This window comes from Chlorocebus sabaeus, chromosome 25, assembly GCF_047675955.1.
Source record: "Chlorocebus sabaeus isolate Y175 chromosome 25, mChlSab1.0.hap1, whole genome shotgun sequence".
Classification (NCBI taxonomy): domain Eukaryota; kingdom Metazoa; phylum Chordata; class Mammalia; order Primates; family Cercopithecidae; genus Chlorocebus; species Chlorocebus sabaeus.
Genome location: NC_132928.1, coordinates 57,547,202 through 57,572,347, shown reverse-complemented (window position 1 = coordinate 57,572,347; position 25,146 = coordinate 57,547,202). Strand labels below are relative to the sequence as shown.

The window sequence follows — 25,146 nt, the reverse complement described above, 5'->3', positions numbered from 1 at the left end:
ATTCCTATTGTTGATGAGAAAACTACAAATAAAACAAAACTTTTTTTTTAAAAAAGTATTTTTTACAGGACTATTTTCCTTATTGCAGAACATTTAGTCTTGGTGAGGATAACAAACTTACCAAAATCACACAGCTAGTTGGTGGCAAAGCAGAAATTTGAACCCAGGCTGTTGAGCTCCAGAGCCTATGCTTTCAACCACAAATAAAGGCAAGAATCCCAGAGATGCCTGGAGTTGTCCAAGCCAACCTCATCCCACAGAGGACTTATGAAGATGAATTCCAGGCATCTCATCGTTGACATGTTCCTGGGTGTTAGCAGCAGAGACACTGAAGACTCTGGAGTAGCTACTGCTGTTGGAGTGTGGCATTAGTCTGGCTGTGTGAGTCCTGAAAATAAGTCCATTGGAAGGTATAGGATGCTCCCTGTAGGGAAGGAAGAAGCTTTGAAGTGAAGTGAGCTCATGGTTATTGGCTCATCTCCTCTCCTCCAGACTCAGGATAATTCTTTACAAAATCACTGCCCTTGTAGCTTCCTCATGAGTACTTGATTACAACAGATGGAAAATAAATATGCACACTTATAATATTAACCAAGTGCCATGAACAGTCCCACTCTGTGTGCTGTGTATAACCAGGGTATAGTGTGGAAGGTCGTTGGGGTCAGGGGAGAGTGGAAATGATCCTTGAAATGGAATTATTTAGATGAAAAAACTCTAGGAAAGTGTAGTTTTATCCATTTAGATCATTTTAAGAAAGAGGAAATGACAAAGTTACTGCTCTATGGAGCTAACAAGCAAGTAGAATAGTAATACAATATCAGATAGTAAATGCTCCTAAGAAAATAAAATGGGGCATTGAGTTAGAAAGTGATAGGGGAGGGGTCTTTAGGTTTGGGTGATTGGAAGGAAGTACCACTTGAGCAGAGACTGAGGTGATGTGCTGTGCAGAAGATTTTGCTGAAGAATATTCCAGGTAGAGGGAACAGTAAGTATAAAAACCCTGGAGATGGGATCCAGCAGGAAGTCTGTGGCTATAACACAGGAACAGTGGGGGAGAAAGGCAGGAGATAAAATCAGAGGTACCAGTGGATGGGGACCTTATCAGTCCCTACCCAATGATTTGGATTTTATTACAAGGAAAATTGAAAATGACTGGAGTGTTCCAACAGGTTGTGACATGATTGGATTGATGGTTTAGAAGGATTACCCTGGCTGCTGGATTGTGCATAATAAGTGGGATGGGATGGATGTGTGGAGGGAGTGGGGATGGCTAGCATGGAAGAAGGGAGACCAGGTTGGAAACTCTGACCATGGTCCAGGCAAGTAGCTGGTGGTGAGGATGCAGAACACTTAAGTTCAAGGTAGCAAATTTATGGGCTACACACAGCTATGATTGAGTCACTAGCTTCTGTTTCTTTTTCCTCAAGAAACAAGATAGGAAGTTCTCATCATTAAGATCATCACTGAGACTGAAAGCTGGCCTTCATGATTTAAGCAAGTATAATGACTAGGGGGAATGCTACTTGCAACCACAATTCAAACTCAGTGATGATCTTAATGAGGAGGATCATCACCATAATGACTAACAGTTATTCAGTATTTATAGTTCACTGAGCACATTATTTACATTCTCCATTTTAGAGATGAAGAATTGAGGCTCAAAGAGAATGAGTAACTTAGCTATGTGCTAAGTGTCAGTGCTATGTTCTTAATCATCTGAACATTTCCCAACAATTACTTTCTGAACACTTGTTATGTACCAGGCAGTGTCCTAATCACTAAGGATAAAATGATTAGCAAGGAATTTATGGTACCTATTCTTATGAAGGCTCTTTCCCAATAAAGCAAACATACAAATGAATAGGAAAACCTATCAGATATTGATTACAGGCTAGGAAGAAAATAAAGCCAGTGATGAGTTGACGTAGAGTGTCTGGGATAGAGGACACAGGTAGGAGGTACTTTACACTGGGTGGTCAGAGAAGGTTTGTGTTAATGTTCTGAGGCAGGATTGAGCCTGATGAATTTAAGGAGTGTAATTAAGTCCAGTGTGACTGGAACAAAAAGAGAAAGGTACTCTAAAGATGAGGATTTTGATGTTAAGAATTATGAGAAGTCTTTGAAGTTTTTAAGCTGGAGTGTCACATGATAAGATTTGAATTATTTACTGATTCCTTTGGTTGCCTTGTGGAGAATGGATTGGAAGAGGGCAAAACTGGACTGGGGAGTTACTAGAAAGCTATCGCTTTCTACATCTATCGTGGTCTGCATAGATAATGGTAGCTTGGGCTGGGGTGAGTTGTTGGAATTTGATAAAAATGAATGGATTTAAGAGATGTTTTTGGAAGGTGAAAATTGACATGAACAACTCGTCACACATGCTAAGAGTTGCAGCAAACTGTAAGCCTCTTGAGACCAGGAGCCATTGTTTGTTCCCTGTTCTACCACCAGGGAACACAGCACTGATAGGAGGCACTAACTAAATATTGATTGAATAAAGGTGTCACTGAGCAAATGAATGAATAAATGCAGCATAATAATTAATCACATCCTGGCATATCAAGTGTCAAAATTAAATTATTGAATTACAGAATAAAATTACCATTAAAGGTAGATTGTCTTAAATTGTCTTAAATTTTGTTAATTTTCATCATTGAAGGTTAGTGGTTTTTTGTTTTTGTTTTGGTTTTTGTTGTTGCTGTTTGTTTGTTTTTTATCCTCTGATTATATAAATGTGACTTCCTGGATTGAAAATCATTTAAACAGAAAATTAATTTCCCAATGTTGTTTTCATACATTGCCCATATATGTTGTACAGTTTTGGAGAGGGATTTAGTAAAAAGCAAGATGTGAGAATAAAACAGAAACTATCACATCAAAAGTTTTTTGAAATGGATTTTTAATCTAGATAATTTTACATTAATACTTTAAAATCAGACTTGAAAAAAATGATGGCTTTTCTTTAACTTATGTCTAAAATGTGAATTTTAGGAGACTGGGAGACTCTGAGTCAAGGAGAAAAGAGCTTATTTTTTCTTAAAACCAATGAGAAATTTGTTTTAAAAGTACATAAATGTGTAAATTTTAAGAGATAATTCAAATCTCTGAAGAAAGGGGACTCTTAATTTATGTATAATAAAAGCACTTTGTCAATATTTATTCTATTTCTGTAGTACAGTGTGTAAAGATTTAAATCATCATGAGCTACTCCTAGGCAAGCAGAATGCAACATAGGCGTTTCCAGTGGAAATCTACTAACCTTATACTAGTGAGGAAAACCCAACATCTGCATTGAAATAAGGACATTCTTTGGACTCTTAAGAAATTACAGGCCTCATTTTTGTGGGTTGAAGTGTTTGGATAACTTGATAAGGAGATTATATAATTCCCTTATAGGGATATTTACTTAGCATTGTTTTTATTTTGTAACAATAACAAATGACAAATGTAATTTCAGAAATAGGAAACAAAATGACAGTTATATCCCTGGATGACCAAAGTTGTGAGATCAAGAAGTTATAGAAATATTCAGCTCTCTTTCTAGTTTCACTTATACTCTTAAGATTGTACATATTTCCTACCAGATCTGCACACTCCCTGTGGTGGAGAAGGTCAGCGTCGACCCTGTGAACACTATTCACACTCCTTCATTAAGTTGTTTAGTTAGCCAAAACTTAGATATTTTCACAAAAGTCCCATAAATATTGAACTTTAATCTATTTATATTACTTAAAATTCTGCATGATCATAGTTGTGTATTTTTTTACATACATAAACTATCTGATGTTATTCTTTTTAATATAGAATTATTCATACAAATATTTCCATGTTCTAGCATTATCTAAAGATTTATAATTTTGAAAAAAGAGTACTTATTCAATAAACCATAATGGCAAATCCTATTCCAAATTTATTAAAAATGAATTTAGATTCAAACCCACTCCCCTATATTCATTATTTGTCTTACTCAAAAGTTTATCCTGGAAGAGCAATATTATCTTTTATATTACCCTTTCCCAGAAGAGAAAATTTTTAAATGTGCCTCATTTAATGACTTTAAAATACATACAAAACATTCTTTAAGCATTTTTTGAAAATTGAGTAAAAAATATTTAACAAAAAAGGTGTTAACTTTATGTTTTAAGGAAAAATGTTGAAAATGTTATCCTGGAGAGTCTCACTTTAGGATGACTCTGCTGCCGTCCTAGCTTTCCCTTTGGAGTCTGAAGGACGGGTGTAGTCTCTTAATGTTCTGGCTAGGTCATTGTCTCATTCTGGGAGCTATCAAGCACTCTCCTGAGACTGCCTTGCAGGGTCCAGTAGAATAATTTCATACGTGAACTCTCATACGCAGCATTTGCAACAGGTTGTACAAGGCATTTAAGATTGGGTAGAACGATGTCGATATTCTGTGAGTCATTTTTATATTGTCTTCCTGTTTATATTCTACATTTTGTGAGTATTGTTTAGGACTTTATTTGCTAGTAATGGAACTTTTATTTAATGTAAAAATCTGCATCACGCAATGTATCTTGCAGAAGCAGAGATGAATTTTAGCAGATGACATATTGCCATAAGACAAGATTGTTTAAATGAGAGAAATTTAACTTTGATCATATTTTTGCTTTGTAGTTTTGCCCCATCATTCATTTTTTTTAATTAAAAAAACTATAATGTCAGGTTTGGTTAAAATATCATTGTCAGAAAATTTGAAACTCACTGGGCTCTTAGCCTTAAGACAGACTCTCATTTTAAAAATAAAATAGCTGAATGAAAAATAGTTTGCTTTAGTTCAGAATACATACATAAACTGTTTAATAATTAAATGTGAAGAAACGGTTTTGAGTACCCTTGTGTTACATTTTTTTAAGCTTGACCAGAATCTTTCTAAGAAAGATGAAAATTAATTTTAAATACTGAAGCTAAAACATGTTAATGAACTAAATAAAAGTTGACACATTTCTAATTGTATCCATCTTCCCACCTTTTACCCTTAAGTATTTAAGATATTCATAGACAAAAGCCATCCCTTATCATTTCACTCCAGTCAACAGTGCATAAACTGAAGTTTGGATATTTTCTCAAAAGATGTGGCAAAATATACATTTCAAGTGCATTAACCACTTTCCTTACGCTTCTGAAGATAAATGAATTGCCTGAACATCTCAAGATCTTGAAAGTTTATAGTGATGGAAGCATAGGTTGCAAGTGAATGTGTTGGCCTTGTAAATTCTACTCCTAAAACTGTAGCATCTGTAGCATAAGTGCCTTCTTAATGAAAGAGTGACGCAGTCATAAATTTATGTATACCATGACGCGTGGAAGTATCAAAGTTTCAACTTTCCATGTGTCAAAAGAGGAGAAGCTATTGTTTTAATATAGTTGAACATTATGTTGGAAATAGTAGTCTTTTCACTGTGTTTTACCCAGACCCAGACTGGCAGAGGTAACTCAAAGTAGTTGATCCTTTGGAGTACTCTTTTCCTCCCTTTTTGTCTGTCTTTCCACCCTATCCCCTTAAAAATAAATCATGACATAGAAAACCATATTTAGTTTATGGACGAGAATTCTTAGAATAATTTTTTCTTTGTCAAGCATCAGACTGAAGTTATATTGTTCTGTTATATTGAGTTTCTATATTGATGTAGGGTACTGCAAAGCTGTGTACAATAAATGTCAAGGATAGTGATTTACTGACAACAATTAGGAAAAGAGAACTATAGAATGCACAGGAACATTTTCAGAAATGGGTTTTATTATATTTCATAGGCACCACTCACTTTACTTTTGGTGGGTTTTAATACTTGAATCAAAATAAAATAATACATGAGTTAAGTATTAAACCAACAGATTAAAGCCCCAGGCCCCAAGCCCCTCATTTTGGTTGTAGCTCTTGGTGTAGATGCTATGGTGTGAGGGCTGCTTTCTTTCAATGGCTGGTTGTCATTCAGGCTGGGTTGTCATGTGACTGCCTGTCTGTGCCTGCTGTACAGGTGAGCGGATGTTCTGCACAGCAAGTGTAGACAGGCAGACACATGACAACTCTGTCCAGCCAGGCCCTTGGTTCCTTCAGGTTTCCTTTGCTCATAGACAGATACAATCAGCCTGTTTTCCAGATTTGGTGATTTTGGAGAGTAAGGGGAAAGGGAGAAAAATACACAATATAATTAAACATTAAAACATTATGGAACTAAAAACACGTTAGACTTTTGACTTTATTCAGAAAGTACATTTATACATTTGTTCCAAATGTGCTAACATGGATAATTTGCATAACAGAAAGCTCACATTAAAATTTTAGGAAAAAAAGAGATTAAACACAAGGTTTTTTCTTAAATCCAATTCATATTAGTACTGGCCCACATGTAGTCAGAGTTCACAGTAATTGAACCAGATGTTTTTCCTCTTTGCAAAAAACTGCATATTTTAATACTGAAGTTAAAGATAAAAACTATGTTTATACATGTTTCTTTTAGTAGATAAGTACAATAACCTTGCCCATGAAAAAGAAAATTATCATTGACATGGAAACAGCAGCCCTTTTCAAAATAATGAGCCTAATATATTTGGCAACACAAGCTGCTGACTTTGGTATCTGATGCTTTGATAATAGGATTTTACAAGGGAATATGTTTTTACCAATTATATGTTAAACAACAGGAACCGATTTAAATGTTTCATTTTCCTTTTAAATGCAAAGTTTCTAAGTGTGGATGTGAAATCAAATTAAAGGCAGTTGTGAGCTTAAGTTATCCACCTCTTAATTAACTACAGGGACATGCTGTGAATCAAAAGGGTATAAACTGGAAGGTTGTTACAGTGATGCTCAGAATGTGTTTTGGATATAGTTAGTGCAACATAGTTACAAAATAGTACCTTAAGAAAAGGCAGAAAAGGCAAATTCATTTCATATCCAAAAAATTAAAACCAGATCCTTTGAAAAATTTTCTATAATTTATATAAGAGCTAATAGTGTTAAATACGCAGATACAAAATTTAATTCTGGTGAGTCGAGAATAATTCTACTATTTTAATATCAATTATCAATTCACATTTGTAGAAGTATTAAGCAAATTCCCCTCCCCTTTTAAAAACAAAAATATCCAAATAGTCAAAATTCCAGTAAGTAGGACTTCTTAAAAAATACAGCACCAAAAAACACAGTGTTGTCCACAGATTGTATAATTAGACATTTTCTCAAAGAACTTTAAGAAAAACAAATAGTTTGTGATTTATCTTTAATTGTAAAATTCTGAGAAAATAGCAAATAGAAACTTAATGGAAAGCAAAATAGTTTTTAGATACTGAGAAAATGACAATTTTCTACAAATCTGGACTTTTATGCAGTGATTAGATAAGGTAATGTTTTAACAAAAGCTGATAAGTGCCATTTTCTGTGTACTTATGTAATTTCAAGAAAGTAAATTTCTGATTCTGTTTCTGGCCATCACTTCCGAGTAAAGGAACTTTTTTTTTCCTTGACAGAATAATAAACATGAGTAAACTTGTCTGTTATTTAAATAGCTACAAGGTTAGAGTATGCCAAAAACCAGTGCCTTAAAATACTATTGTGTTACTGTTGCTGCATTCAGTGCAACAGAAAGTAATTATAGAGTGATTCACTTACAAAGAGTATAGTGGTGGAAATTAAAAATTACTAAAATTCTTTATAACTTTTCCTCTCTCTCCCATAAATAATTTGATCCAGTTAACTCTGCTCAATTAAAGGAATGATGCATGCAACCTGAAAAAATAAAAAGAAATATTTGTGAGTTTGTATGTTATGCTTTAATATAAAACAGTTTTATTAAGGCAAGATATAAAAAAAATTTTTGATCCAGAAAAACCACAACAGTTTTTCAGGGGGAAAAAAAAATCTCGCTGAAAATGATTGTTCTACTCATAAGGCTTTTGGACACTTTATGTTTCTGATAGATTTTTAAAACACATTTACAGTAAGTATGTGACATATGCACACTTCATAGTTATATTGAACCTGCCCCTAAACTTGTTAAAAAGATGAAAGACTGAAAACCATATTGACTTTTTTTTAATCTCCCAAATTATAGGTTGGATATTAGTTTATTATTACTTAAAATACTAGCTAAAATATAAAAGAGCTATGTAAAAGAGTATGTATTATTATCATACTATGTAATTTTTAGCATGGTTATTATACCTCGTTTTCTTTTTGTCTTTTATTTCTTAAGGAAAAAAATGTAAGAAAAGAATTATCTTCTAAGCCTTCTGTAGTAAAATTAAACCAAAGCAACTCCAGGAAACTGGCTGTCACGCTAAGTCAAAAAATTCAAAATGAAGATTTAATTATTTTCCTAATTTACTTGGTTATCTCTATCTATTAAAACTGACAAAAATTATTCATAAGAGACCTTTGAAAATTGGTAAATATTTATATCTACTTAATTTACAGAACATGAAAGTAAAAAGGGATTTGAATTAAGAAAGTTTCTATCTTAACTCAGGAATTTCCTGTCTTAGGTTAAAGCCTGACCTTCCAGTTATTTTAAGCCAGGATTTCTGAGTGATGGTCTCTTAGTTATTATTTTGACGTTATTGTGATGGGTGGGCTTTTCTGCTTGGAGCAGGGTAAAGTGCATTGTTTATAAAGAGCGGATCCCTTATAGAGTAAGTGAAAGCTTGGCGTCTCTTTAGTGAGCATGGACTCTTGTGGATGAGTGAATTTTTTTACATTACCAAGTTGTACTTTTTATATCTTATAACAGCTTAAGACTTCAACCAAAAAAGTGGGAAGAATTCTTTCATTGGGATTTTTATGTCTAAACTATTTCCCACAGAGTGAAATACTTGGGTGGTCTGTAGGCAAGAGGTGGGGGTAGATAGTATATTTTGGTCTTTTACAAACATAAACATATTATCTGGGCCGAAAGCCCGAATGCCAAGCAGGAAGGATATTAAGCCTATTGACTAACTACAGGAAAGTGATCAGCGTGAAACTTTGTCCTATAGTAAACAATCTTTCTTTGATTTTGAGATCTGTGGCCTAAAAGAAAAATGGGTTTGAAAATTGAAGTACACCGTTTTCAATTGATCCTTTTCCAATTAAGACATTATGGTGTTGAAGCTAAGGCTCTGAACTTCCTTTCTCTTAGATGGCAGAAAAGTCCTTTTAACCCAGTACCTAGTCCAATTTATCAATCGTTCACATGCTAAAATGAAAAATAATTATGAAATTTCTATGAAATGTAGTTTGGACAGACCCTGAAACAATTTCTCTTCATTACCATGTATAATGTTTAATTTTAATACTTACACTTACCATTACATCCAGGGGTAGTTTTAGTTGAAGATGCTCACTGTTGGTTAGTTTCCTCTGGAATAGATTCCATGATCCCTAAAATATTTGTATATCTCCTTATAAAGTAATATGAAAATAAAATTAAACATTTTTCTAATTTACCTGGATATAGATACGGCTATAATGTATATAAATGTGGGCATGTGTACCAGCACATAAACTACAATCCTGCCTTCATTCAGCAGAGCTTTATAAAATGAGCTTTTACTTTTGATCTTTAATTTAGCCCATATAATTGAAAAATAAGTACTATTCCTTTTCATTTGTTAAAAGTTTGCCTCAAAAATAAGTCGCTAGAGCCACATCAAGCACGTGCAGGAACTCCTTGGTTATCCTTTTACAAAGTAATTCTTATATTTCTACTCTTGTACTTATGCCCGGGGCACCCTTATGTCCCTTCTATCTCCAGACCGAAAGTCATCCTGAGGGAGAAAATAGGTGAGGGACCCGTAGGGATTCATTTCTTTGAAACAAAAAGACCATTTAACATGAAGAAAGAAATTGAAATTAAATATACATTAAATGAAAGCAAATTATGAAGTGTAATCATTTCTAGAGTTAAAAAAAAAACAACCAGAAAATTTGAGAAAACTTAAACATTACCAAAGTACCTTGTTAGCTATTCTTCTTCAGTAATTGTATCAATTAGAAAAAATATATTTCTTGAAAAAATGAGCTCCTCTAAGTTACTTTTTTTAAAGTTTTCTTATGTAAAAGAAACTATATAGATTTTTAACGTCTCATTTGTTCTGCTAAAAATAGTTAATATGGAACTCTGCAAGTCACAATAGAAAATGAAAGGATGACTTTACTATATCATCTAAGTGAAAGTAGCTAAATTTCTCCTTGCTGTGTATATTTTAACTAATAATCATGAATATATAAGAATACTTATGTTTTCTTTATACACATTTTGGGGTGATCAGAAGGGTAATTTTTAAAGTAAGTTGTTTTGGCAAAAGAAAGCTTAGGGAACCTTTTATAATAAAATATTTTGCTAAAGAGAACTTGAGTCAATTTTTGAATTGTTGCAAAATGTATAACTTAGAAAAGAATTTGTTCAGGAACCACTGTAACTTTAAAGGACAAAAGAGATTACATTTATTTTTCACAAACCCTGTAGAAGAGATGTTTTCATTATATAGAATTGTTTGGGAATTGAACTAAATGGGGGTTAAGAAAATTAGTGATGAGGCAATAACATTTTTCCAGAACTTTCTTTAAGGGACCCACCTCTAAAGTTCAGCACAGATCACATTGCAATCCAGACTTGCTCTATTATTTTCTCTATTAGGATTTCATTCAGCTTGAGGGTTTTCTTCCCTCCCACCTTCCTCCCCCTCTCCCACCCTCCTTCACCTCCAGGACAGCTGGAAATTGACCAAAGAAAACTTCTGCCTTCGTTTACAAATTCCTTTTTTATCAGTGGGTTTCTAGACAAAGTGCCTTATCATTTTAAATGCTCGGAGAAGTGGAAGCATTGTAAGCTATAGGCAAGAGGGCTCAGCTGAGCAGCAAGTATCAATCACTCTTTGATTAAAAAAAAAAAAAGTGAAAGAGAGATATTTACAGGGGTATCTGAAGATAGAGATTTTTATTTCCTGATTTATTCAATTGCTGACTCAATAAGTTGTGGGTTGGCACTCTTCTCTGGGCAAATCCCATCTGCATTGTCTGGTAGGCAAGACTTGGCAGGTTCTTCTTTTATTGTTAGGTACTATTATTCCTGGTGTTTATATTATAGAAGGAAATCTTCAGAAAAGCACTATCCATATAGCATTTAAAAACCAGCAAGTATTCTTTACTTTGGGAAAAATGACTTCAGTCCTGGGATGTTAAAAGGTATACATACAGCCTTCATCCATATACGTTTTTAAATCTCTGAATTATTATTAAACAATTCAGAAGTAGCCTCATTAAACTATTCTTAAGTGTCTGGAGTGAGTTTTTTCATATTTCATTTTGAAGTGGGAAGACCTTTACACTTAAGAAAACACTCGAATTATCAATCTTCAGAAAAAAAACAAAAAAACAGTGAATCGCTATATACCACACACTTTCGCTCTTTTAAAATTAAACACATCTCTACCCATCACGCATGTACCTCTGTTTCCCTTGCATGTTAACACAAATCATGGACTCCCCACCTAGGTTCCCTTGGTCACAGACCAGGTGAGCAGTCAAGAAGGCCTTACCCGCTGGTCTTCCCTTCGGCAGTCTTTTCTCAGCAGTGTCCCCGAGGGCTTCTTGGTCCCTAGTGTGCAAAACCTGTGAAGAAAAACACTGGATATGAGATTCAAAAAAGGAGCAAACAAATGTCTTCTCCTTGGAAACAGCCCATTTTGTCCCCAGCAGTCCATGGCGTTGCTCTCCCTTGCCCAGTCTAACCAATGTGCAGACTACTGTACAACGGCATTGTCCTGAACAGGTAGTCTGAACACTGGGGCGACGGAGCAGGATCTCCAGAAGCTTCCTTCCATGTACTTAAAATCCTCTCCCGGTCCTCAGGAAAAGCCTCCCTTCCTGCACCAGGGGTTGCATTCAGCTTTCCCCCCTGAATTCTGCTGCGCTGACTGAGACACACTCAAGGGCTGTGATTTCCAGTCTTGACGTGGCACATTTGCTGCAGACTGGGGAACTGGCAATGAATTTAGGACCAGGAAAAGGGGGAGGGCTGGGCTGGAGAGTCCATATATGGGATGATGTCACCCTGGGGAGGTTTGGGTATGCGCTGTGCCGCTGGAGAGACCGCTAGAATCGCCTGCTCTCAGACATGGGTCTGTGCATAAAATGGTACCAGATGTTTTAGTGTAACGTTAAGCAGTCATTTCATCTTCAGGCCAGATTTTTTTCCTCAACTGGGCAGGAAGTGGGCCCCAGTATGGAAAAGCTGTAAAAAAAAAAAAAAAAAAAAAAAAAAAAAAGAGTCAAGATGTACAGTTCGGCTGTGGCCAACTGAAAGTGAGTTAGTGTAGAAGTACAAATTTACTGTCTGACCCAGGCTAGAGAAGTAATTTGAAGATAGAGGGTAGATAAAAGAGTAAACAGAAAGTTGAACACTGGAAGGCAGAGCTCATTTGGAAACCTTTTTGAGCTTTCCTGTGGCACTTTGTTTTCTGGTATTTCACTCGTCAAAAAGGGCAGATAAGTTTCTCTCTCTCTCTCTCTCTCTCTCTCTCTCTCTCTCTCTCTCTCTCTCAGTCTCTCTTCCTCTCTCTCGCTCCCCCCATCTCTCTTTCCCCCTCCCTCCCTCCCCCATCCCTCTCTCTCTCTCTCTCTCCCTCCTCTCTTTCACTCCTTCTCTCTCTCCCTCCTTCTCCTGTCTGTTGGATCTGTCAGCAGCTTGCAGGCTGCTCTAGACTTGAACAGTAATTATAGCAACTTCCTGAAAGTGAAGCCCCCATGAAAAGTCTGGAGAAATGTTCTTTGTCATAGCCTCTACATGAGTAATTAGTTCCACATGTGGCCTTCCTAGTTTCCCTCAGCTATTCTGGCTGGCTTTCTGAATGCTGTGGTATAGTTTGACCTAAAGAAACGTTAAAGTTTTTATTTGAAGCATCCACTACGAAATAACGACTCAGGACTAACAAATCGCCTCTGGTAGATCCACGCCGTTAGGTATAGCATTGTTTTTCACTGTTAATTCCTGATTCTGTTTTGATACTTTTGTTTTGTTTTCATGGTATTCTGTGGCTTAGTTTTATCTCTGATTAACTAAATCTGTTGAAATTTGCCAAGTACCGCTTGACCAAAGGTTATAAGATAGCAGCCCACTGGCATCTACTTTTCTTTCCGTGTTGTGGCTGTTTTCAATTATACATACTGTTGAATATTCTGAATATGTAGTTCTCTCACTTTCCCTCCGTAGGATTCTGATCAAAGCTAGAGTCACCTCAAACAAGAGCTTGATTAATTGCCCTTCTAAAGATCAAAATGTGAGAAAATTTCTAGGTAGCTCCCAAATTTAATTTGACTAACCAAACTAAGAAACTTAGCATCCTTTAAAGAAGTACAGCCAAAGCGATTCATTTCCACTGGCCTTCTGAAATGCTTTTTAGAAGTAGAAAAATATATCACTTATTTATACGCTGCATTGTATATTCCAAAAAGCTTCAAGTGAGTACTGTCCTAAAGCATTTGCTTTTCATAAAATGACTTCTTTTGATTCATTAAATAGCACACTACTAAAGAGTTCAAAAGTTATGATAAACCCTTGTTATTTTGTGAGGAAGATTAAATAAGATAAACATGAATGATCTGGCATCTTAGCATGGAACAGAGATTAGCACTGGGTATACCATTCATAGAAATATTTATATCATCAATAGGAGTCAGAGGAATGACTTTATATCACTGTACTTTTACTTCCATACTTGTGTCTTTAGGGCCTATTCAATAGTGCTTGCACAAGCCCTGTAAGACTCACCTCCCTTTTTTCCCTGTCACTGCTTGCATATTACTGGGAATAATGTAAATGTGACTACGTACAATCTAGTAGTTGTATTACATGTGGATACCAACTCCATTTTATTTTTTAAAGTATCTGTGTGTTTTCTCACATGAAGTCTTCATAGAGGAACCATAAACCACTGACCCAGTAGTCAGCCAGCATTCCAGGAGTAGGCCTCCTTCTGCCACAGAAAGTGAAAGCCTTTCTTCTGCCCACTTCCATTTAGATATAAGACATGCCTTGGAAATTTTTGTCAAGGCAAACAAAAGGGGTTCTGATCAGATTGCACCATGATTTCACCTTAGTCCATACATCTATATGCCCTCAAATGGTTCTACTACCTACACCAAATAGGAATCTTATGATATTTCAATCAAAAGACTTAACTTTATACTTATCTTTATGACTTTCTAAACATTTTAAGGAATTTTCTCCAGAGACAGCTATAGAAATTGAGTTCCCCTTAGAATATATGTCCATCTCCTTGAGTTTCCAGTTAACTGAAGTGTTTGAGGGTGTTCTTGCCTCCAAATAGTTCAACAAATATTTATTCTCGCCTACTCACCTGCTAGTCACAATACCAGGGACTGGGCATACAGAGATTAAGATCTGACTCCTGCCCTCAAAAAGCTCACACTTACATAAAACGTTAGGAATACACATCTGTGACGAAGTTCTGTTTAAAAAGTTGGTCATTCTGCTCTGAAAAGTCCTTGGCATTGATTTGGAAATGCCTTAATAACTTTTCTTATGTCTGTAAAGTTATCACTTGAATACCCAAAATGTATTGGGCCCTAGAAAGCAAAGTTGGACATGACAAATACTTGACTTTGAGGAACTAAAGTTATTTAATTTGCTTATTTCAAATGTTGTTGACCAAAGTGATTATTGAATCAATAGATGGTTTTGGGTGACTACAAAATTTGCTCTATTTTAAAGTGTTATGAAAAGGAAACACAGTTTCAGTTAGTTATTGTTACCAATCTTGGCACATTTTTATGACTTTGGAAATTCTCAAATTGAAACCAGGACTGAGGCTTCTTTCTATGTACCTCTAAAGGGGCAGGGTTACTAGTGTTTACAATTATTTTGTGATATCCAGATATGTGTACTTCAGCTAATATTTATATAGCCTTAATTTTTTTTTGTTACAAGATTAGTGCACAAGTTCAAACAATAGAGAAGTATGTCAAGAAAAAAATTAATCATCATTATCCCTTCCAACTTCTTATCCCTTTCTGTCTTCCCAAACTAATGGTAACTGTTTGGCATGATTCCTTTGACTGCCTTCTCAATAGTCATTTTACAGCTTCTTTACAGATTACAAAATCCATTCACGTATAATGTATTAGTTTCTTATGATAACCCTATAGTGTAGCTATTATTATCCCCATTCTATTGATGATAAAATTAAAGCTCAGAGAGCTTAAACATTACTTCATCAGAGTCCACAAGTGGCAGAACTCAGAGTTTTTTTCTAGCACCAATGCTTGTGCTCAGAAGAATATTGTCAACCTACAGAAACAACGTGTTCCCCTAACAAATTCTTATAGTGCTTGTATTTCCTGTTATTAAAATGCCAATTAATTACCTGCTGTGCTTTCACAGTTTTATACTGAGATGTTATCTGTACTATTTGTTATTTTATGTATTTGAACTTTTTTTTTTCCTAGATAAAGTATAAGCTAATTGAAGGCAGGAAAAATATATTTGCATTTCTTTTGACTGGCTGATTGTAGGCCATTCAGTAAACTGTAAAAGAATGAGTAAAGAGCTATATGGTATGCATGTGGTTTCTGGTCAAATATTCGTCATGATAATAACTTAGGAATTACAGCTCTCTTAAAAAAATCATAAAAAACATAGTGTGCTTTTAATATTTATGTATGTGTCTGCAACTACCATACCAGATTGAACTATTCTTTTTGAAATAAATGTAAACATTGAGTCAACCATATTTCCTTGCTTATTTTTGGCCTTCTAATCTTCTAGAAGCATCCTGTGCAGCTACCAGTCATACAATCTTGTGTGAAAAGCAGGATCTAACCAAGTTGTAGTATTTCCTTTCTCCTTTTCTCCTTCCCAGTTGGTAGCTAAGATAAAAATCTAGCTGACCTTCGTTCATTGCTAATTAGAGAAGATAGCCCCACTTAGTTTGGCTTTATGTTGTGTGGATTAGCACTTTTTTTTTTTAATTGGAGGCAATGCAGTCCCCTAATCTCCTGCATTTCCTATTTTGTTAGGGCCCAAAGGACTAGATATGTTGTAGCACAGCGTTCCACTTTTCTTCCCTTGCCTGAATCACAAACAAATGGCTTCCCTCAAATCACTGCAGTGAAGTGCCTTCTTAGGCAGAGATGCAACATCAGCCTGTAAAATAGAGGAGAAATATTTCAGAGGGGTAAGAGATTTTCCTTCAACAACTGAAAAAGAAGTTAAATTAGAAAGCTATAAATTATAAACTTGATGCAACTGAGTTTACAATCTTCAGAAAGTTTACAAAAGACAAAGATTGTGAGAGAATTGATTTTAAAACGTACATTTACGGACGCATGTTTTGTTTTTGCCTGTCTCTAAAATTTCCATTGCTGAGTCTGTTTATTTAGAAATAAGCTCCTAACCAAAAGCAGTATATATTTTATGAACATTCTTTCCTCAAATCAATTGAGAAAGCTAATGTTACGTCTTTGAGTTTTACTAACCACTGGCGTGCACAGCAGCCATTTTTATATTTCAGTAACATAATACGTTCAGCAGACAAACTTTAAAAACTCTAGCTCTATTGGATACTAGTCACAAGAAAGGAAATATATGATTTATGACTCCAGTAAAATTGGAAGCACTGTCTTGAGATCTTTAGGGAAAGGCAAGTTAAAGGGATTAGAAAATTGTTGCTGGCCTTCTCAGGCAGATTTTAAGTGAGAGCGTACTAGGAGTGTAGTCTGCTGCCTGCTTCCACCCTCAAAAGCTGATAAGCATCATCTGAATGCTATGTGCTGTGAGCTCCGTTGAATTCCGTGTTACAATCAGACTTTAGAACCAGGACTGGTTCCCTGGGACAAGAGAAACATGGTGTCGTCAGGTCACTGACAATTTTAGAGTATTGACTCCTGATGTCTTTTGGCATCACCAGTATTTTATTTTCTTAGTGTGACTCAAACATGAATATGCATGATATCCAAAAGAAAAAGTATCTGTATGTGCATAATATAAGGACTCAGAAACTACTTTTTTTTCTGCAGGGGTGGAGACAGTACCCTTTCTGTAGATGGGGATACAAGTTAAGCATAATGGCTACAAGGATGCATGTGTGTGAAGGGACACTTTCTGCTTTACCCGGAATACCTGCAATTATGCAGTAGGTCATTTTAGAAGCTCTACGTCTTTAAGTAATGATAGGCATACTTGCGCAACACATAGCACATTGCCTTTATTTTAGGATTTTAATCTTCTGGTATATATAAAAGGGGAAACCCAAATTACATGACTTTCTAAAAGGATTTGATCCAACATAAGTCTGTTTAGTTGTGTCCATTATAAATATGTTAACTAGCCTTCTCAATTCTGTTCAGTTTCCAGAGAATTTATTCTAGCTTCTAAGGACATATGAGACCATATTAAAATACTTCTATTCACACTATCATGGAAATTTGCTTTACTTTTACATACCACAAAAAGTACTTGGCATGTAAATTGGTTCATGTCGAAAGGTTATTTATAGGTTGCAAATGGGTATTAACCATATATCTTTATAAACACTTATTTTAGTATTAATCAACTAAAAGTGATTTCCATTTGCCACACAGAATCAGATTCAGTGCCACTTCACTGCCACTCAGGATGAGAGTACAAAAACTATAGAGGTAATAACATATACTGTTTTCTGAATTTAGAGGTTTGTTTTGTTTAGTTAGTATTTTCTTTTGAGTACTTATTTTATGTCAGGGTCCATGCTAGTATCTTTCACATGTGATATAATTTAATCCAGCAATTCTGAAAGGTAAGATCTCTCCATGGTTACAGATGAGGAAGTAGACACTCAAGGAGGCAGTGTCGTGTGGGTATTCTGGAGCCAGCTGGCATGGGTTTGAATCCTGGCTTCATAGCTTGTTATGATGCTTCCTTGGCAAATTATTTAACTTTTCTGACCTCTGGTTTCCTCATCTCTAAAATAGAAAAGAGCGTATAACAGGGCCTGGCCCAGACCTAAGCTTTATGCAGGTAAGCCTGCTGCGGGACGCACGAGTCACCCGGTCTTTATGCTCACTGACTCCCTAGGTCTGGTGTCTCCAAAGCTTAGCCACAGCAAAGCAAACACTGTTCAGGAAGAAAGTACGTTATTTTCCTCAAGGCGTTTATAATCTTAGTGAGTAAATGCGTTGTGAGTATGAAACAAATGAAAATAGAAAAAGAAAAAGCTTGATTCTGAGGGAATGATAACAGGATTGTTTTAAAAACACTGTAATGGAAGCTGACTTCTTAAGATAACCCTTTGGAGAATCTTGTTGAAAAGCCATCATAACCTTTCTCACTCTTGTGTTTATCTGGTTTTACTACAGATATACAGATGGATAGACTGATAAGTAGGTCTAGATATATGTGCAATTGTATGTGCAAATGTATGTGAGCATATATAGGTGTATATAGTATATGTAAATATGTATATAAATGTGTATGTATTTATGTATATATTGAAAGCAAACCAGATCATCTCTATATGAGAATTATTAACATCAAAATAAATTATTTCCCCCTTTTAAAGTAATATTATTTTAAGCCTAGGGCATGTGCAGTGCTTTTTGTAATCTTTTTTTTTTTTTTTTTTTTGAGACGGAGTCTCGCTGTATCGCCCGGGGTGGAGTGCAGTGGCCGGATCTCAGCTCACTGCAAGCTCCGCCTCCCGGATTCACGCCATTCTCCTGCCTCAGCCTCCCGAGTAGCCGGGACTACAGGCGCCCGCCACCTCGCCCAGCTAGTTTTTTGTATTTTTTAGTAGAGACCGGGTTTCACCGTGTTAGCCAGGATGGTCTCGAACTCCTGACCTCGTGATCCGCCCGTCTCGGCCTCCCAAAGTGCTGGGACTACAGGCTTGAGCCACCGCGCCCGGCGCTTTTTGTAATCTTAAAAGTTAGTTTTAGTGTATACACATTTCAGTCTTTTGTATTTTTTTAACTTTTGCCTGTCAGAGCTTCATAGCAATAGTTAAAGGTTAACATAGAAATATTGGGTAAGAAATACCTTTGTAATTTTGCAAATGCAACAAGGTAGGGGCATTGATTTCTATTTGAGTGGAGCTGTCACTGACTTCATTTAAAAACTACACACACATTTTGTGTACTATTGGTTCATTTTTGTTTGGGGAACACTTACTTTACTCCCAATCTTCTGTCCTATGACAAAATGGTTTCTTCTGGTACAATTTACTTTGTTTCTCTCTCTCCTTAGGTTCTTCAAGAAAAAACTAGCCTTGGTTTTCATTGGCCAGAATGGATTATGATTGCTTTTGAAATAATGTCTTGTTTTGCTGAAAAGCTAGTAGATTATTAACTCATTATTTTTTCTTTAAGGGATTTGTACTCCATTGAGAATATGTGGGGTGGCCTCAGGTGCTTCCTGGCCAATGTGTGTGTCAACTACTAGGGCAGGTGCTTGAGGTTCAACTTGCATCCATAGGCATTTTCAGGGTCTCATGAAGTTAGTACTGACAAGTGCACTAATTGTTGTTTCTTTGTTTTTTAAGTTTTCTGAAGAGAGAAAAACAGTGAGGATAAGTGTTTGTTTGTTTGTTTGAAACATTCTGCCACTCAGACTGGAGTGCGGTGGTACAGTAATGGCTCACTGCAGCCTCGACCTCCTGGGATCAAGTGAAACTCCAATCTCTCAGCCTCCCAAGTAGCTGGGACTACAGGTGTGCACCACCATGCCTGGTGACTTTTATTTTTTAAATTTTTTTTGTAGAGACAGAGTCTCCGTGTGTTACCCAGGCTGATCTCAAACTCCTGGACTCAAGGGATCCTCCCATCTTGGCCTCCCAGTGTGTTGGGATTACAGGCATGAGCCACTGTGCTGGCTAAAAAGATCCTTTCAACTTTTCTAGAAGTAATTGCCTTCTGCTAGTGGTGAAGCCAGTTTTAGGATAATGGACTTCCCTTCCTTTTTTCTTTTTTTTTTTTTCAATGATTCCAGACCTTGAAGTTTTCAGTACTACAATTCAATTAGTTAATTTTTGGAAAGTTGAGTCCCTCATTCTTTTTAATCTTTAACAAAGGACAAGAAAGCTACTGGGAGTTGATTTTCTAGTAAATTTTGCTTTATCTACTTCATAAATCAACCTTAATTTTAGTTCTTTCTTTGTCTTCAGATCATAAAATAATTAGTATTGCTTACCCTGTGATTCTTATGTGGGTTGGGTGGGATCTGATTTGAGGTAATATCAACTGTAACCCTTTTTATTATTAAATAATAACTCTAAATTATTATTTAATTTGATTTTGTTTTAGATTGCATGTTGTAGATTCAGACAAATATAGATGAATGACACTTCTGTTGCATTCCCATACTATATCATTTTCAATGCATTTGTCCTGTGTATGTAAGTGGGAGGATTTCTGAGTATATCAAATTCCCCACTTGAAACTACCATTCCCACGGTACATGTCTCCTTCACATTCAATATAGAGGAATTTTAGTGAGTTTTTTGTAAATGTGCATGCTGACAGAAACTGTTTAGAAGGGCCATCTTAAAAAGAGTTTTTAACAATGTAAGATAATTTACATAAGTATGTAAGATAACTTGCTTACCAGTGTATAGTGTGATTGTGAAATAAAAGTTTTGAATTAACATTCACAGTGAATACACTAAAGCCAAGTGTTTCAGTGCCAGGAGCAGAAACTGTTTGATGACTTAGTGTTTGTACAGATTTAATTAGTTATATTTAGTTTCAAAACTTCATCTTTAACAAATTTTACTCCTTTGAAGTTAAATGAAACTTTTGGTTTTTTGAATTCAACTGAGATATCAGAGAAGGAGCATTAGAATTGATTGGTTCAAGTTCAGCTCTGCCATTTTCTCATTTGCCAAATGGTAGAAAGAAAGATACCTACCTGAGAGGTGGTTGGGAGGTCTAATTCGATGATATGGATAAAATAAATTGGGATGCTTTTGAAAACATTCTGCAACAAGTTCATATGGCAATAGTTTGGAGAATGCCATGGCAGTGCCTTAGGGAAAGTGATTATGGTGTTGTAGCAAATACCATTTCTACCCTTGGTGACTTTTATGTTGTCCCTGAACATTTACAGAGAATAGGAGCAGAGAATATTAAACTAGTTTTTTTATCAAAAGACTGTGATATGTGTTAATTTCCCATACTTCAATATATGCATCAGTCAAGTGATCAGAAAGCATTCAGTAAAACAGGCTTATTAGTTTTCGCCCTTTTTCCTCCTCCTGTTTTCCACTACTTCATCTTTTCTTTCCATTTTTCCTCTGTTCAGCACGAGGCTTTCTCTGAATATTCCTCTTCTCTCCAGTCCCCATTCATCCTGTTTCTTTTTTAGAACATTGAGTTGAAATTGAGCTATTGGTAAAAATGTGTTAGGTTATTTAATAAGATTTTGTTTCTTCTCCTTAAATTTTCAGTCAGATGAATTAAACCCTATGTATGCATTCTTAAAAACAAATAGCTCCCAAACTAATTGCTTTGATACTTCCATGTGACCTTTAAAATAGTTTTTCTATGAGCCAGTTGCTTTTGATTTTTTTAAACATTAAATGTCTTCAGAAGGGTGGAGAAAGAAGGATAAAGTTACAGATTGATCATACTTTTATTTAAAAGCAGTTTTTCTAAGGTTCCAAAGAATATTGCACACCAAATATTTCCAAATAACATATATAGACCTTATTGTCTGTTTCATTCATTCATTCATTCATTCATTCATTTGTTGCTTGTGCTCTGCTGATTCTTCTTAAACTGTCATTTCACTTATTCTGACATTTATATCTTATCTTTCTAACTTGATTAGAAGCACCTTGAGGTCCAGGGCCATGCCTGTAGTTTCTAGGTATGTCCTACAATAGTTTCCCAAATGCAATCAGGTGAATAAACACATATTAATTAATCTGAGATTTTCTTGAATGGAAGGAGTCAAAGAAAGAGGATTCCTTTTGAGTAAGAATCAAGGCCACTAAAAATCACCTTCCAAGATTACATTATGCAATCTTTATTTACCTGAATAAAGTCTTTAAAACTGCATTGAAGAATGCCACAATGTGTAGGCCATTTTTGGTGCATTTGAGAGTGTGTTTAGAAAGTGTCACAAAATGCTACAGATGCCATCTGACTTAAAAATCACTCATGGAGGAATTTATTTAGATGCGTGTCTGCTAGGAATCTACTACCAGGAGAAATGTGGAAACCACATGAAATTCACTACATAAAGAAATCTGGTTTCCATTTCTGTACTGCATTTTGTGCTAGCAGGAAGAAGATAAACAAGCTGTTTAAAACTAAAGTGAATGGCAAAGGGATTCCATTTTTAAATCCCACTCCGTAAATGTATTTTGGAATTTGCAAAACCTAATCCTATCACATAGGTCCTTTAAGAAGGGAGAAAATGTGTTGAGTCTTTTAGTATTAGCTATCTCAGTGGATAGCTGAGTGGACAACAGATTGTTTCCTGTTGATGTAGTGTAGTAATACAACTATGACATGTGCTTCAGTTGAAATTAAAATGAAAGTCTTATTCTAGTCTTTGGTAGGCAGACATTATTCTAAGAATGAGAAGAGGGAAGGAAACAATAAAAGGCTCTTTTTTGTTAGTTTCTTTTAAGGAGAGGAGAATTTTAACCTAATGTTTTAATATAGCTATTTAAAACTCTGTATATGAAAAGGTATATGAGTAAAGCAGATGAGAGGAAAAAGATTGAACTGTTTTTATTTTGAGAAAAATATTCTGGAGGTTCCTTTTAAATTTTCTATTTAGTGATCCTTATACAGTTTAAACATGTTATGAGGTTGCCATTTAAAGAGGAACACACTCAGTTAAGATAAAATGTATTGTGATGAATAAAAATGTTAATATTTGAAACATAAAGACCAACCATACAATTGCGATTTTCCTTTAATAAACATGACCAAATCATACATACCTATGTTTAGGAGTAATAAACATGCATTTCTGAACTTGGTAGGCCTTGTGCTTTGAAAAAAAACCTGTAATATTTTTATAAGATTAAGAAGATTATAACATTAAATTGATCATTTACTTAAGTAGATTAGAACTTTTCCTTCCATGGCTTAATTTCTCTCCTGCTTTATGGTAGAGAAAAGAAGCTAATTAAGGTTTATTTTATATACTCATATTTAATATGGTGCTTGTTTGTTTTTTGTTAGTTTTACTATTTTAACTTCTGCTCTGGTAATTTTTTAGCTGGCTACACTTAATAATTAATACATAATTTGTCTAAGCCTACACTCAGAGCCAAGGGGCTTTATATCTGTGGAAAGTGCCATTTTTCAGGTGAGATGTAAAAATAAATACCCAGTTTTGTCATTCTTTTATTTTTTCACTCACTTCATAAACATTTATCAGACTCCTATGATGTTAGACTCTGTGCTGGAGATTCTAGGGTAGAAAATACAAAACTTCAAGGAGTTCGCTTGGGATAACTTAAGGGGCAAAAACAATTGTTAAGAAGAAAGATAGTGATTTTAGTATTTCAGATAAATATAAATTTACACATATGTTTAAGTTTACCTAAAAATATTATATGGTCTGTTTAGCCAATGCTGAACCATTGGTTGTTGTTAGGCAGTAGAGTGTAGTGATTGAGGGAGAGACTAAGGAGCTGGAAGGCCTTGGTGTGCATCCAGCTTGACTGTTTACTTTGCTGTGTGACTTGGTGAACATTGTTCGTCATCTGTGGCTTTTTTCATCCATAAAATGAGGATAATGTGTTTCTACTTCGTAGGGATGTTGGAGGACTATATGAATTAATCTGTGGAAGCTTTCAGCATAGTGTCCGGTGTATATTAAGCACTTAAAAAATGTTAGCTTCAGGGATGATTTCCAAAGTATTTAGCAACCCAGACGGTAGGGGCATCAACCAGTAAGAACTGCTGTTGGCTGTAAACATCTATTATGACCACCCCAGTGTTTATGTTATAGGTATAAGCTCAGTTAGCCTTCATCAGTTTTATTGTTTCCACTTAAAACTCATGCTCCATCCCCACCCTATCCTATGGACGATGGCTCCTGGACCAGGCTCTGTAGTACTAACAGACTGTGGACTTACTAGATGCCTGCAATTTATATTTTTGTAATCTTCTTAGTTTTGAGTACCTAGACTTAGTATAGATTTATTTCATGTTCCAGACAATTCGGGATGTTTTTCTTACCTAATAATTCCTAGAAAGACACTAGAGCCAAGCCTTGGGTTCTCTACTTTTTTTCACCTAATGTTGGCTAGTAATTGTTATTATATAGATGTTCTTTTTTTCTCCTCCTTTCCCTCCTCCTCCTTTTTTTTTTTTTTTTGTAAGAGAAAAATTATATCTAAAGCTAATTGCCTTAAATTCTTTTTTAGAAAGTGATTGTATACTATAAGTAAACTAACTCTTTTCAGTAATTGCTCATTTTTTTTCTTGTGATAAGGATAGAATGTATGTAAGAGCATGTAGGACATATAAAGCATTAAAGGACATATAAAGTGCAAAAGACATTGTCCTTTTAAGTTAGAAGACTTGGGCCGGGCGCGGTGGCTCAAGCCTGTAATCCCAGCACTTTGGGAGGCCGAGACGGGCGGATCACGAGGTCAGGAGATGGAGACCATCCTGGCTAATACGGTGAAACCCCGTCTCTACTAAAAAGTACAAAAAAACTATCTGGGCGAGGTGGCGGGCGCCTGTAGTCCCAGCTACTCAGGAGGCTGAGGCAAGAGAATGGCGTGAACCCGGGAGGCGGAGCTTGCAGTGAGCTGAGATCCGGCCACTGCACTCCAGCCTGGGCGACAGAGCAAGACTCCGTCTCAAAAAACAAAAAAAAAAAAAAAAAAAAAAAAGTTAGAAGACTTGATTCCCAACACTGCCACTTGCTAGTTACTTAACTGTAGTTAATTCACTCTGTGTTACATTTTTCCATCTGCAAAATTGGGAGTAATAGAACGTTTCTCATAGAGCAGGAGACTCCCAACCTTTTTAGCACCAGGGACTGGTTTCATGGAAGACAGTTTTTCCACAGATCAGGATGTGGGTGGATGGTTTTGGGATGATTCAAGTGCATTAAATTTATTATGCACTTGATTTCTACTATTATTCCATTGTAATATATAATGAAATATGTATATAACTTATCATAA

At 35.5% G+C, this 25,146-nt stretch overlaps 1 protein-coding gene and 1 long non-coding RNA gene across 10 annotated transcripts in view; one reads left to right on the top strand and one right to left on the bottom strand.

The window, feature by feature from the left end:
- DNM3 (dynamin 3) overlaps window positions 1-25,146 on the top strand; it is a 568,793-nt gene that overhangs the window by 290,053 nt on the left and 253,594 nt on the right. The gene's annotated exons all lie outside the window — the stretch shown is intronic.
- On the bottom strand, window positions 5,736-11,719 carry LOC119619653 (uncharacterized). Of its 3 annotated transcripts, XR_012091291.1 has the most exons (4): window positions 11,533-11,719; window positions 9,299-9,373; window positions 7,628-7,744; window positions 5,736-6,105 (listed from the first exon to the last, which is right to left on the bottom strand). It is a non-coding gene; the product is annotated as an uncharacterized lncRNA (long non-coding RNA). The 3 variants fall into 3 exon arrangements; XR_012091292.1 differs by having other exon boundaries at window positions 5,736-7,744; window positions 9,299-9,393; XR_005236145.2 differs by having other exon boundaries at window positions 5,736-7,744.